This window comes from Mandrillus leucophaeus, unplaced genomic scaffold, assembly GCF_000951045.1.
Source record: "Mandrillus leucophaeus isolate KB7577 unplaced genomic scaffold, Mleu.le_1.0 Scaffold1078, whole genome shotgun sequence".
NCBI classification, from domain to species: domain Eukaryota; kingdom Metazoa; phylum Chordata; class Mammalia; order Primates; family Cercopithecidae; genus Mandrillus; species Mandrillus leucophaeus.
Window position 1 is genome coordinate 561,759 of NW_012098965.1, and position 14,450 is coordinate 576,208.

General features: G+C 33.9%; 1 protein-coding gene across 2 annotated transcripts in view; it reads left to right on the forward strand.

Annotated features, from left to right (window-relative positions):
- Positions 1-3,995: 3,995 nt before the first annotated feature.
- The window catches only part of CNTN6 (contactin 6), a 342,993-nt gene continuing 332,538 nt past the window's right edge, over positions 3,996-14,450 (forward strand). The window contains exon 1 of one of the 2 annotated variants that reach the window (XM_011986118.1): positions 3,996-4,544. The gene's annotated coding sequence lies outside the window, so the exon portion shown is untranslated. The remainder of the gene's footprint in view (positions 4,545-14,450) is intronic. The other variant, XM_011986129.1, reaches the window with a different exon arrangement.

Consider the following 14,450-nt stretch of genomic DNA (forward strand, 5'->3'; position numbering starts at 1 on the left):
TTTACATGAAATGACATATACCCATTTGTCTAGGTTGATAAGATTCGTCCAATACATATACCCATGTAATCACTGCCACAGTCAAAAACAGAATGTTTTTGTTACCCGAAACATTCCCTGTTGTCCATTTGCAATTTATCTCTTTCTTCTTATCCCTAAACAGACATTCTGTTTTCTGTCAGTATAGAATTGCTTTTTTTTGGATATCTTTCTCTTAGCATAACAGCTGTGGAATTAATCCAAGTTGTGAGTATCAGTAATTTCTGACTTTTTATTGCTAACTTGTATTACAATTATGCATTCACCACAATTTGTTTATCCATTAACCTGTTGATGGACATTAGTGTTGTTTCCAACTTTTGGCTGTTATAAAAAAAATTTGCTATAAAATTTCCTTGCAAAAATGTGTGTGGACATACACTTTCATTTCTTTTGGGTGAATACATAAGAGTGGGGTTTCTCAGTAATATTACTTTAAGAGTGCCAGATTGTTTTATAAAATAATTGTAGCACTTTATACTTCTATTGGCAAGGTATGAATTCCAGTTGTCTCACATACACAAAATCTTTTGGAATTTTCAATATTTTTATTTTATTTTATTTTATTATTGTCATTATTATTTTGAGACAGTGTCTCACTCTGTTGCCCAGGATAGAGCACAGTGGCACAAACAAGGCTCACCACAGCCTCCATCTCCTGGGCTCAGGTGATCCTCCCACCTCAGCTTCCTGAGTAGCTAGGACTACAGGCACCCGTCACCATGCCTAGCTAATTTTTGTATTTGTTGTAGAGATGGGGTTTCGCCATGTTGCCCAGGTTGGTCTCAAGCTCCTGGGCTTCAGCAATCTGCCTACCTCATCCTCCCAAAATGCTCGGATTACAGGTGTGAGCCACCAGCCCCAGACTGAATTTTCAGTGGTTTTCATTTGAGCCTATTTAATTAGTGTATAGCTGTATCTTGTGGTTTTGATTTGCATTTTTAAAATAATGATGTTGAGTATCATTTTTATGGGCTTAAATGTCATTCAGATATCTTTGGTAAAAATGACTGTTCATATCTTTTTTTCATTTTCTAATGGGTTGCTTATTTTTTTGTTATTGAGGTGTAAAAATTTCTTAATGATATATTTCAAAAATCAATCTTTTTAAATTGAATAAAGTCCAATATTTCTATTTATTCTTTATGTTCTGTGTTTTTATGTGTGTGTAGGCACATGAGTTTTAATAAATCTTTGCTTAATCCTAGGACTCATATTTTATTTCAGAACTTTTTTTTTCAACTTTTATTTTAAGTTCAGGGATATATGTGCAGGATATGCAGGTTGTTACACAGGTAAACGAGTGCCATGGTCGTTTACTGCACAGATCATCACATCACCTGGGTATTAAGCCCAACATTCATTAGCTATTCTTTCTGATACTCTCCCTCCTCCCACCCACCAACATGGTTACCAAGATGTGTACTGTTCCCCCTCCATGTGTCCATGTGTTCTCATCATTCAACTCCCACTTATAAGTGAAAATATGTGGTGTTTGGTTTTCTTCCAGAAATTTTAGTGCTGCACCTTTAAGTGTGTGATCTATTTCATGTTAGCTTTTTGTGTGTGGTATGAGGTAAGGATTAAAGTTAACTTTTTTACAAATGAATATTCATTTGTTCAAGCACCATTTCTTGAATTATTATGCCTTTATCATTGAATTACCTGATACCTTTGTCTAAAATCCATTGACCTAAAATCAGCACATATCCATTAGCACAATATCCATTGAATTACCTGATACCTTTGTCTGAAATCCATTGTATATGTGCCAATTTGATTTTGAAGACTTAATTATGTTTTGTTGACCTATCCTGCCAACATCACACTGTCTTTATCACTATTATTAATAGTAAATTGTAAAAATCACAGGATATGTCTGCCAACTTTGTTCTTAATCATTTGATTTTACTTTCTTCGTTAATTTTATTGCCACGTAAGTTTTAACCTCATTCGATGATGCTACAAGAAAACCTACCGATATTTTGACTGAGATTATTTTAAAGCTAAAATCCTATTGGGAGATAATTGCCTTCTTAAAAATATTGAGTGTTTTTGATCCATGAACGTGGCATACTTCTTTACTTATTTAGGTCTTAATTAATTTTCCTTAGTAATTCTGTGTAGCCTTTAGTGTATAGACTTTGTTATATATCCTTGGCACCCACACCTCATCCCCTAGTGTTTAAAGATTAACAAAATGAGAAGATATCAGCACAGGAATCTGAGAAGGAGCAGATAGTAAACTAGAAGAAAATTTAAGAAATTAAGCAAAAGCAGTGCTTGAAGGAGGAGTACTTGGTAAACTGCATTACATGTGAGTGACATATCAAGTAAAATTAGGACTAAGTTGACTATTGCGTTATTTTATACATAATTTAATATTGACTATGACAAGAAAAACTTATGTGGAACAGTTGGGACAAAAGACTAATCAAACTGGATTCAAGATAAAAAGAGAAAAGATGAATGGAGACAATAAGTACAGAGAATTCCTTCAAAGTGTTTTACTATAAAGAGAAGCAAGGAAATACAGTAGTAGACAGAGGAAGATGTGATGTTAAAGGGGTGCTGATTTTTAAAATGGGCCAACTAGCAGCAAATCTCTATGCTATAATGCTACAGAAGGTAGGGAGAATTGATGATTCCACAGAGGGAAACAAGTGAGTAGAATGGTCCCTTGTGTAGAAGACTATCTAAAGCACAGTGGATGACTTGGTATAAGGAGGGAGCACGGTTCACCCCAAGTAACAAGATGAAGGAAGAGTCTGTGGTCACAGGGGCAGATATGTGACTACATGCAGTGCTAGGAGCTTACTGAAGTTTTCTTCTGGTTCTTATTCCTTTTGGGGTAAAATAGAAAGCAAAGCAATCAGCTGTCCTTGAGTATGAGGCAGAGTGTTGGAGATTTGAGTGAAGGGATATTCTTTACATTTGAATGAATTTCTTTCCATAAAAAAAAAGCCTACTACGTAATGATTCTTAAAACTCTGCAGAAAAAGTCACCTTGGAATTTTTACAAGTAAAATATATTTTTATTCCTAAAGAGCAAGAAATACTTCTAATTATTTTTAGAAGAAGTTCAATAAAATCAGATATTCTCTCTATAAAATTATTAGTCTAGTTTGCCTTCCTATGAATTGGGAGAAACAATAGGGTAGCCCATTTTGAGTTTACCTTGTGTTAGGAAGCATCATCTCCTTTCTAAAGCCTCTTATAATGTTGGTTAGACCCTGTGAAGAAATCCATAGGACATAGTCATAAAATACAGTCATTGAAACCTTCTTGTTTGTCAGGTGAATGCAAATTGAGGCCACGAAATATCTTCTGACTTATTTCCATTTGATTTGGGGATTTCATTTTCTCAGTATCCACTTACTTTAAGATGCTAAGATTATAATTTATTTGTATGCCAACATGAAAATAAGTCCAAACTATCATTCTTTTCTCATGCTATAGCTATGTTTGTATGAATTACAGTCTCTGTGTGCATACATGCATAATTCCTATTCCTTAGTTTTCATTCTTCAAGCAGTTCATCCCTTCAAAACCCAATGACAAGACCAAAACACATTAAAAAGTTTAGTTGGAGAGACCAGGGTGAGACACAAAACCTATTTTTCCTCTTACAGAGCTCCTATGCAAACACACAGACACTTGTTCTCTGCCTCTGGAATTACAAATATGTTACTTGGAAAGCAGCAATACTCTTTTGGACTTGTTTAACTTCACTTTCTTTACCTGTCTTTGAGAAGCCTCATACACACATTTGAAAAATACAGCTTAGAAAGGTTTTAGTGATAGTGCATACAATCATTTGATTTTATTTCCCTTTTCTCTTCACCTTCACTAATAGAAGGAGTTACTGGCATGCTTCAAAAAGCTTACATTTGAATACTGTCTAAATCAGTGCAGACCCTTGACCAGCTTAATCTTTGCTTGCAAATGACAATGCAGTGAAACCAGAGGAAGAAAAAAATTACTTCCTTTCCTGTTGGAAACCTAATAAGTAGTTAGTCTGACCCAGTTTTCAATAAGAGAGATTTTCTGATGACCCGGCAGGAGTGACTATCTCCAGTCAAAGAAAGAGGAGGGTGAATTTAATCTTTCATGCCCCTGGAATGGCAGCTGCTCTCAGCTCTGTCTGATTCTGTGAAGGTTGATGAAGATAGAGCTGGCTTTCAATGTAGAAAGAATTTTCCTTTTGAATATTCCAAATGAGAGCTTTGCACATGTGCCTCAAGAACTGATTGTCTAGGCTCCGACAGGAATGCAGCAGGAGAGGAGCGTATTTCATGCTTAAGACCAGAGAAGAGCCACGCAATACTCAGTGGATAAAAGGCTTGCAGTCCCAGCTGGGAAAAAGAGTCCCATTATCTCCCAGCTGCATAGACATTCCATACGGCTTGGTTCTGCCTGGATGCACAGCATGCCTGGCTGAGAGCTTGAAACAGAGTTCTGCAGAAAAATTGTAAAGATCCCGAGACATTTCCCTGGTAAGATCTGTAAGTACAAAATTGTGCTGTCTGCTGCAATGAGAATATTGCTGGGCAAGCTGCAGCTTTTCTTCCTTTCAATGTCTTTGTATTAGCATAACAGGTAAAAGCTGGGGTTGGGGGAGAAGTCACTGCTTTATTGATGCTGTGTTTCTATGATGTTGATGTTTAAAATGCATTTATTCCTTGTGTGGGAAAAATGTATTGAATCTGTATTCCGGGAGGTTAGGATCAAACCAGGGAAAGAAAGACTACAGGTATATTTTTCGGTGTTTCACTAGTCTTTGCTGCAGTAAAACTAATGGGCAAGACGGGATGACAGTGCTAATTCTGGGACTTTCAGATGGCTACACGCCCTTTCTGTAACGGCAGATGGGAAAATGTGATCACTAAACGTTTTTTGTCCTTTTTTTTTTTTTTTTTTTTAATCAAAGGGATGAGGGGTGGGGTTTGCAGTTTTCACCGGATGATTTAAAAGAATGGTTATAAAGTTTCCTAGGGGAGGATTTGGTAAGGGGAGCAAAGCAAGACTGGAGGTCATACGAGCTTACCAAATTTTGTCTAGCATTTTGCTTTATACCCAGCTTCAAGATAATAGCCTCTGGAGTTTCCTTTGCCATTTACACCAGTTAAGCTTGTCAGTATTAAGGTTCTTATAACACTTTATGAAAACTTTCAGAAGTTGATGACTTGGGAACAAAACTTTTAAGAGCTCTGAGATTAGACACGTATAACCCATTATGTTAATGGGATACTGTAACATTGGGGTTTGGGGGGAAAATTGGAATTCATAGTTTTTGCTTCTCCAAATGAAAACTACTTATGTTTAAATAATCAGCATCCTGACTATGTCCTCTGAGAAACATTCACAGAATGACTAAATAGAAGTTATACTGAGAAAAAATAGACAAAACAGTAGAATCACACAGAATCAATTTGGAAAATGAGATATTCATAATTTTATCTACAGTGGTAATGTTTTCTGAAGATGTCTGTAAAAGAAGGAGCATATGCTGAATATTGAATTGCTTGTTTTGAGCAATTTTCATTTATCAGATGGGTTTATCATCTTTTTATTGCTGTTGTTGAAGGTTTCACCAATTTATGTGCATTGTATTTTATAAGGAAAGAAGATGTTTAAGCAGACTCTTTTCCCTCCTCCTTCACACACATGTGTAAACATACGCGTGTTCACAAAACAAACATAAACATACAAAAATACTAACACAATTTGTGTTAAAAATCAGAAATACAGAAGCATTTCATCTTTGATGTTTCAGTGGAGTTTCTTTTTCTTTTTTTTTCTTTTTTGTAGCAATAATCATGGCTGTGCAGTCCAAATATTTCAAATATATAAATGTGGAAACTTTTATATAAAGGTTTATATGAGGTTATACAAATGCATAACTTATCACATCTTAGCAAAAAAGTCAATCATTTATAAACGACTTCATTGTGTTACTTCCTTTGAATATTTGTAGTGAAGGACCAGAATTTTTTTTAGAATTTTTATGTAACTTTCCTTAATGAAAACAAATTCACTTGTTTATTTAGAAAAGGATTACATATTTTCTCTGAGTTTAGACCCCCCCAAAAAAATCTATTATGTTGTGAAAAGAATGTGTGGTGTATTAAATTGATTGCATTACTTCTGAGTTGTGTTTTCTTTTTTAGTAAGTAAAAATGCTCAGTAGTATAATATTAAATTTGTACCTTTTAAATTCTTTTATGTGAGGAGAAGGAATGCAAAATATTTGCTTATTTATTCGCTTACCTGTTTATTTTAATAGCATATTAATTGAAATGCAGAAGTATAAGTTCAACCCATTAAAAATGACTCAAACTATACATAAAAGTTCAAAAAGGAAACCCCATCACCTGTAAATAACAATCACAAAATTTGACAACTATCATTGGAGACATCCTGATGCCTAACTAAATTCAGATAGGGTGAGAGATAAATACTTTTGTAAGAACGGTTTCTTATTATACACCGTTTTAAAATTAATAAGAAATATTTAGATAATATAGTCAATAATAGATAGTCTTCTGTAAGAATGAGAGGTTATCCTATGCTTAAAAAAAAACCAGAAATATTGGCCGGGCTCTGTGGCTCACACCTGTAATCCCAGCACGTTGGGAGGCCGAGGCAGGTGGATCACGAGGTCAAGAGACTGAGACCATCCTGACCAACATGGTGAAACCCTGTTTCTACTAAAAATACAAAAATTAGCTAGGCGTTGTGGCACATGCCTGCAGTCACAGCTACTCAGGAGGCTGAGGCATGAGAATCGCTTGAACCCGGGAGGCAGAGCTTGCAGTGAGCAGAGATGGCGCCACTGCACTCCAACCTGGGTGACAGAGTGAAACTCCGTCTCAAAAAAAAAAACAAAAAAAAAAAACCCAGAAATATTGAGTTTGATTTTAGATTTTAATTAAACTGAAAAAAGAGAAGTTGAAACAACATTGAAGAAATTGTTGAATTTCAGGTATAGATTTCTTTCCAAGGGAGATATTATGTCCAGAATAATACCCATATAGCCAAAAATTTTGAACATAGAAATAGTTTGAAGGTTTTTTTTTGGATGCACGTCTATGTAGTAAACAAACTTTTATAACCCTTGTTATGATAGTTAAATGCATTTGAAAGGTGCTTTGTTGTCATCAACTCTACCCATACCACCTGAATTTAAACTACATCAGCTTTACATTATAGAGTATGTACATTCTGGCTGAATTCCCACGATCTTAGACTAAACTTATTTCAAAATTGAAAGGAATTATTCTTTACCAACAGGCTTTTACTACCCAATTCACCATTCCTGCTTTCTTTACTTTTAATTATTTTTTGGGTTGTTAGGTTTCACTAAGTAGTACTTCTCCACCAAAGAAATAGTCACAGGTGCTATATTTTCTGTGAGTTTGCATACTTGAACATGAATTTCTTTTGCCTTAGACATGCAAGATACATTATCTTTCTTGGATCAAGCTTAATTTTTTATTTTGGAAATGTGTAAATGTTTAAGCATTTTTGGAGACTCTTTCCGTATTGAAAGTTGTTTTACAACATTTTTAGGTATGTCTGTAATTTCCGTCATTGAACGTGACTTGCTTTTTTTCTGATAAATGCCTACGTGATTCTTTCGTTGTGTGTGTGTGTGTGTGTGTGTGTGTGTGTGTGTGTGTGTGTTTGTTTTTACAGAATATTCCTGGATTAGTTCCATTTTCATTAACATTTTTTGAGGTTTGCCCCATTGATTTAAGATTCTTTTATTTCAGAATTTGTTGTTGGACTATTTCTTTTTTGTCCCTTAACTGGGCGTGGCCAAATTGTGATTATCTTGCTTCTTTCTTTTCTTCAGGATCACCAATTGTGTACATGTTGTATCTCATTTGTCTGCTTTCCGCATCTTTCATATCCAAATTTCTTTTCAATTTCAATTGACAGATTGGTTATCTTCTTTACTTGAGAGCCACTTATTCTCTTGTTTGCCACTTGAATGAATAGTATAGCTTATAGTAAACCTATTAAGGCACAACCTTCTGTATTGTGATCTTGCAAATACATGTTTCCTTCTCTCAACACTCTAGCAATTTCCTCAGTTGGAAGGTTTTTGGGCAATCTATATCCTCTGAAAGTAAGAGAAAAAGAAAGTACTTACCAGTTTTCTCTGATGTCCCCCAAAAGTCCATGTTTTTTAGCATTTGGCAACAATGGAAATGGGCTTCAAGTTGTGTTTTGGGGTTGTGTCCACTAACAGTTTCATTGAAGACAGAGGGTTTTTTGCTTTGTTTTTTATCCCCACTGCTACCACTGCTACCTTTTATATTTCTCCTTATTTTTTCTCTGGGACAATAGAGGAAATAAAAAAAAATCTCTTTATTTAAGGAGTTTTAAGTAGCAGTCTTTCAGTTAGGAAGAATTCTTTGAATGAAAATTTTATTAGAATGTTGTTATTGTCAGTATTCATATTGAAAAGAGCTTAAAACTGAGTTAATCTACATGGTGTGTTGTAGTATTAAACATTTATTATGGTAAAGACATAACACGGGACGTAGTAGAGGAAAAAACAGAGTCATTGGGCATGCCTTCTGATAATGTCCCCTATTAGTCTATATTGATGAAGTCTGTGGCCTACTTAACTATTTTGCAATGAGCCCTAAGGTAATTTACAGAAACTTTACATCATAGTAACATGAATCAAAATCTGTAGACTCAAATTCTTTTTGAAAGTACACTGAGTATAAAACTTACATGTATTAGATTTACAATTAAATGAATAAATGAATGAATAAATAAATGATGTTCCTTAGATCTCAAATCCTTAAAAGAGGCAATAAAAGAACATGATGTGTCCTATGAAGTGTTCTAAAAAACTAATGATCTTACTAAAAAACAAATCGCATTTTCTCAAAGTCAATAAAATGATAGTGAGAGCAAAATTCAGGAGGCAAGCTCTTGTGCTGAAGCACCATGCACTGTAGCTTTCCTTCCCTATATCTAGCACAGAATAGCTCTGTGGTCTTAGGCAAGTTTCTTAGCCTCTTTATACCTCAGTTTTCCCATTCATAGTGGAGATAATATTAGTATTGACTTTGCAGTATTATCAAGAGAATTCAGCAGGTAAATATGTAAACAATCTTGGAAGAAAGCCTGACAATTAATAAGCACTCTATGTGTTAGTTGTTTAGTTATTGTTATATTATTATTACTATTATAACATTTATATATGAGCCTTGGGATCAATGGGGTAAAAATAATATAAAACAATGAAAAGAATAAAATTACAATTATCATCTAATCAATTGTATTGGGTATTTAGTAGAGAATTAAATTTGGAGTGTAAATCATAAGTGGATATTAAAATAGAGTTCAGGGAAAATAGTGAGAAGATCTAGAGATGCTGGTCCCTGGATCCAACTAGATTAAAAATAGAAATGGTATTTCTGTATACACCAAGCAATTGGACCTGATCAAGAAAAAGGGTATATTTAATTTTCTGATTATAAAAGCAATGAACAGAAAAGCATGAGAACAAATAAGCCAGAATTTCTTTCTTCAAAGAAAAACATCACAAATACTTGTACATTTCTTTCCTGTTGTTTTATGTTGTTGTTGCTGTTGTTCTTTTTTTATGATAATGCCCTAATAAAGTAATGTATGCACCTGGAAACAACAACAATAAAATTTGAAATTACAGAGAAGACAGTAAAATAAAAAATAAAAGACCTTTCCACCGTTTCCTGTCTCATTTCACAGAAATGTTTTCTATAGTTGATTTTATTGTAATTTTTTCCTTCTGGCCATCATTATGCATTTGAATAATATATTTGACTTCTATTGCAGAATTTATAAACTCAACATCATGTCTGCTGACTCCATTTTTTAAAAGATGGGCAGTTTTTTCTATTTTCACACTTTCACAAGACAATTTTAGGTGTTACATAAGTCTTTGAATTCTTTTGGCAGTAATGCACATATATATGTATATTTTTTGGTAAAGTGGGAAATTTTAAGTATTGAAGGAAGGATTAAATTTAATAATTACCAATTCCCATCCCTCAGAATTACCAAATGCTAAATTTTATTGGAGATTTAACATTTTCATTATTCACAAAACGAAAATACTAATGTAATATATAATAAGGGCCTACATTGTAACTCTACCTAGTCCATTCCTCACTCTACATTACCATGAATTGTATATTTATATATAATTTTTATATATGTAAGCATATATAAAATATCATTTTAAAATATTATGGAAATGGTATCATACTGAAAACAGACTTATTTAACTAGTGTAACTCATTCCATATTAGACTATTTAGACTCATTCTTATAAATAAATACAGTTCTAGGATATATTTCACCTTATGTATTTTGTACTCTTATTATTTATTCTCTTATTGAGGGATATTTAATTTATTGAAAGTATTCACTATCGCAATGTTCTATTATCACATGCATAGAAAACGTATACACATTAAATGAGATTTTCATTAAGAATATCAAGTCTGTGCTGCCTGTCAACAATTTCATGTTTGTTATTTCTGGTCTCAGAATTCCTATCTTTCAACAAATGTACTTAATTGATCTGCACCTATTATGACGTTGATCAAGTTGGACTTATTTCTTATTTTATATTCAAGTAAAGTGTTTTTCAATAATCAGTGTTTTATTGGTTTGAGCAAATATTCTTTATTCATTTTTTCATCTTTTACTAGTTAAAAATGGTATACTCCCATTATCATATTTTAGTAAATAACTATTTTAACATAAAATATACTTTTATATTTTCAAATAAAGACTAAAGAGAGTATATCTTCACAAACAGGACAATGACTTGTTGAAATTTACTCTGAGATATTTCTCTCAGTGCTCATATTTGCACTATTTATTTTTAAACTGCCCCCAATATTTTTGTCAAGGTTTTTTTAGACTTATGACGTGATTTCCTGAGTTCTTTATTTACCATATTCTTGCTATTTGTGTGCATCTCCTAGATTCTTTTCTTGTACTCTGAAGACCATTTTAAGGTCATTCAAAAATTGTTTTAAACTCCCTTAAAAATTATTTGTTGAAAATAGCTTACGTTAGTCACATTCTAAAATAATACTGTAGTTTGTCAGAGCACTCTATGTGGATGATACTTTTCTCTTAACAATTTTTGCATATTCTGTTCCATGATCTTCTGGAATATAATTGTGCTCATGAGGGGACTGTTTATAATCTAATTATCACACTTTTGAAGATCTATTCATCTTTTCACTCAGACAGATTTTAAGAATTTCTCTTTGTCATTGATTTCTTCAAGTTCACTACAATGTGAGTAGTTGTGGAGTTGTTTCAAATGTATCTCAGTGAGGCCTCTGCAAGCTCCTAAATCTTTCTTTGATTCTGAAAAATTCTCAGCTATTATATATTTCAATCTTGCATCTTTTAAATCCCTTTATTTTCTCCTTCAAGAATGCTAATTCATTATTTCTAGGCTTCTGTCTTTGATTTCTTTTCATGTCATTCATTTTCTGGTGTTGCAGTCAGTGTAATTTCTACCGATCTGTATTCTATACTTTTATTTTTAAAAAATGGTTTTAATTTCTATAATTTATATTGTTCTTTTAAAAATTATCCTGCTATTGTGCTTATTCTTAATAGTTTCTCTCCCATTCTTAAGCTGTTGAAAAAATTTCAGTAAGTTTATTTTAAAGTTAGATTGTGATTGTTTTACTATTTTAATTTTTAGAGACAAATTTCTTTATTACTTATGTCTGCTGGATTTCCCTCATGGTGGTTCATTCTTCCTGGTGCTCATAACTTTTTTATGACAAATTTACTTTCAACAGATGTTGTTTTCTATGGGAGACCAACATTATTTGAGTTGCGTATGCTTTTGCATAGCATTGCATTGCTATTACTTCTACAGTGGCTCTACAAGTATCTCTGGTTCTGGACTATTTTATATGTGAATTTTTTGGCTTCAAATTATCTTACCAAACAGACAGAATGAATTTGGGCCCTACAACCCAAGAACATTCTGGGTTCTGACTGTCTTTTGGGGATTCTTTTTTCTACCCGATCACCAAGTTTCTATAAGGTCAGCTATGTCATGCAAAGGCCCCCATTTTGGGAGGTTATTCCAACTTTATAATCTCCTTGCCAGTCTGAGTTTCTCTCCATTTGGTGCCTCTGTGGGCTTACCTCTTTAACATTTAACCTCGGTTATGTGTACTTCTTAAAGGGTTTTTATACTTATATAGCATTTGTATGTGTCTGTAGTGGAAAAGAAATCCTTCTGCATCACGTTGCATGGTGCCATGTACTTCCCTATACTTCCATGTTGACTGGACTTGTTCCCATCTGCTTTCCATCATTTAGAAAGTCATCAAACTTTCTCACTTGCTGGTATTTTATTTTTATCTGGTACTCTCATGGTTTCATGGAGTTATTTTGTTATAGACAATGGAACATTTGCTACTTTTTTCTCTGGAAACATTGTCAAGTCTCAAGTATATAATCTAATAAGAAATGGTTAATGCCAATTGTATATGTCTCTCCATTGGCTCCACAAAGGTTACTGCAACAAATTAAAGTGCTTGGTTTAGTCCAATGAGAGAATATGTTAGGGAGTTCTAGAATTTAGTTAGAAAAGCAAGCCAGTGGATGTTATTAGTTTATATATTCTTTGGGAGTGGCAGCTCTATTAATTCCTTAAGTTTAATGGTGCGCAAATTCTTAAAATGTAGAGGCAATTATTCAAAAACTTTGTTAGTGCAGCAATTCCTGGTGACACAGTACAAGCTGAATGTTAAACGGACCATTTTTTTAAGATGATTTCTGCTGAATAAAAGTGAGAATATTAGATGGATCCTTTTAAAAATCCTTTTTAAAAGGCTTCTTTTAAGGCAGGAAGGAGAGACTCAAATAAGATATTTGGTGAAGTTTCTAGTAATTTATCACTCATGTGTGTAAGAGGCCAACATGAATGAACTCTCAAAAGAATGTAGACATTTTATTTTCAATGACTTGTTTGTATATTGTTTCAAAGTTTAATTTATTTGGTTTCACACATTTGTATGTCTAATGTGGTTGTGTAAGGAACTCCGTATGGAGACTGCTGAGCTATCTTTCTAAACAGGAGGAGTGCGATGTACTTGCTGCAATAGAGCTTTTAGTGAAACAATATGATTTTCCTTTCTGGCATCTAACAGGGTCTCCCAATCACTAAAGCACGATAAATGAAAGAGAAGGTCGGAAATCAGGTGTGCTGCTAATTTTCTATCAGCAGAGTTAAGAATAAATTAAAGAATAGTCCTGCCGGGCGTGGTGGCTCACGCCTGTAATCCCAGCACTTTGGGAGGCCAAGGAGGGCGGATCACGAGATCAGGAGACCGAGACTATCCTGGCTAACACGGTGAAACCCCGTCTCTACTAAAAAACAAACAAACAAACAAACAAACAAACTAGCTAGGCGAGGTGGCGGGCACCTGTAGTCCCAACTACTCGGAAGGCTGAGGCAAGAGAATGGCGTGAACCTGGGAGGTGGAGCTTGCAGTGAGCCCAGATCGCTCCACTGCACTCCAGCCTGGGTGACAGAGCGAGACTCCAAAAACAAAACAAAACAAAACAAAATGTCCGTAAAGTTGTGTTGACATGAAAAAGTTTCTGTTATTCTAGACTTGATAGAACGCACTTTTTAAAAGTGGAACATGAAGGTGTTTTCTAGGCATTTAATGTCGTTAGTCAATTCCTAAATATGCTCAGTTGTGAATGTGTTGCTGACACGTAGAATTTTGACAGTCCTATATATAAATTTACCACAAAAGTATATGTTGAAAATAGTTCTATTAGAATTAGCCGGTGGTTATAAAATATATCTTTTTCAGAGGTGCCGACTTTACTTTTTTGTTGTTACTTTGTGCAGACTGTGCCTATGCGGTTTGTAGACAAGAGAAGGAAGCTTTCTATCCGCTTTCTTTAGGGCATTTAGGTGGCAAAAGCATTATTTTTACTGACATCACTCTTATTCTGTCTTTTGTCATGCAGATGTACAGAGTGATTATGCAATAAACAGAAACAACTTTCTCATAGAAAAAGAGAGACTGGAGTTTAAAGAAAAATAACCTATTCATTATGTGTAGTTCAACATAGGAAGCCAAATAGCAGTTTTTAAGAAATTACACACACAAGACGCAATGCCTGAGCCAATTGCTTTTACCATTAGGGGCTCCTTTTACTTATGAGGCAAAAGTCATTTTTCCAAAGAAACATGGAACAAAATCTTAAAGTTTCAAGATTCACATATATCTTCAGAAATCCAAAAATAATGTTATTCTTTGAGTATTAGCCCCTGGATATTATTTTCTTTCATGATTTTTTTCTACATGAAACTGTCTTCAATTCATACAAAAATT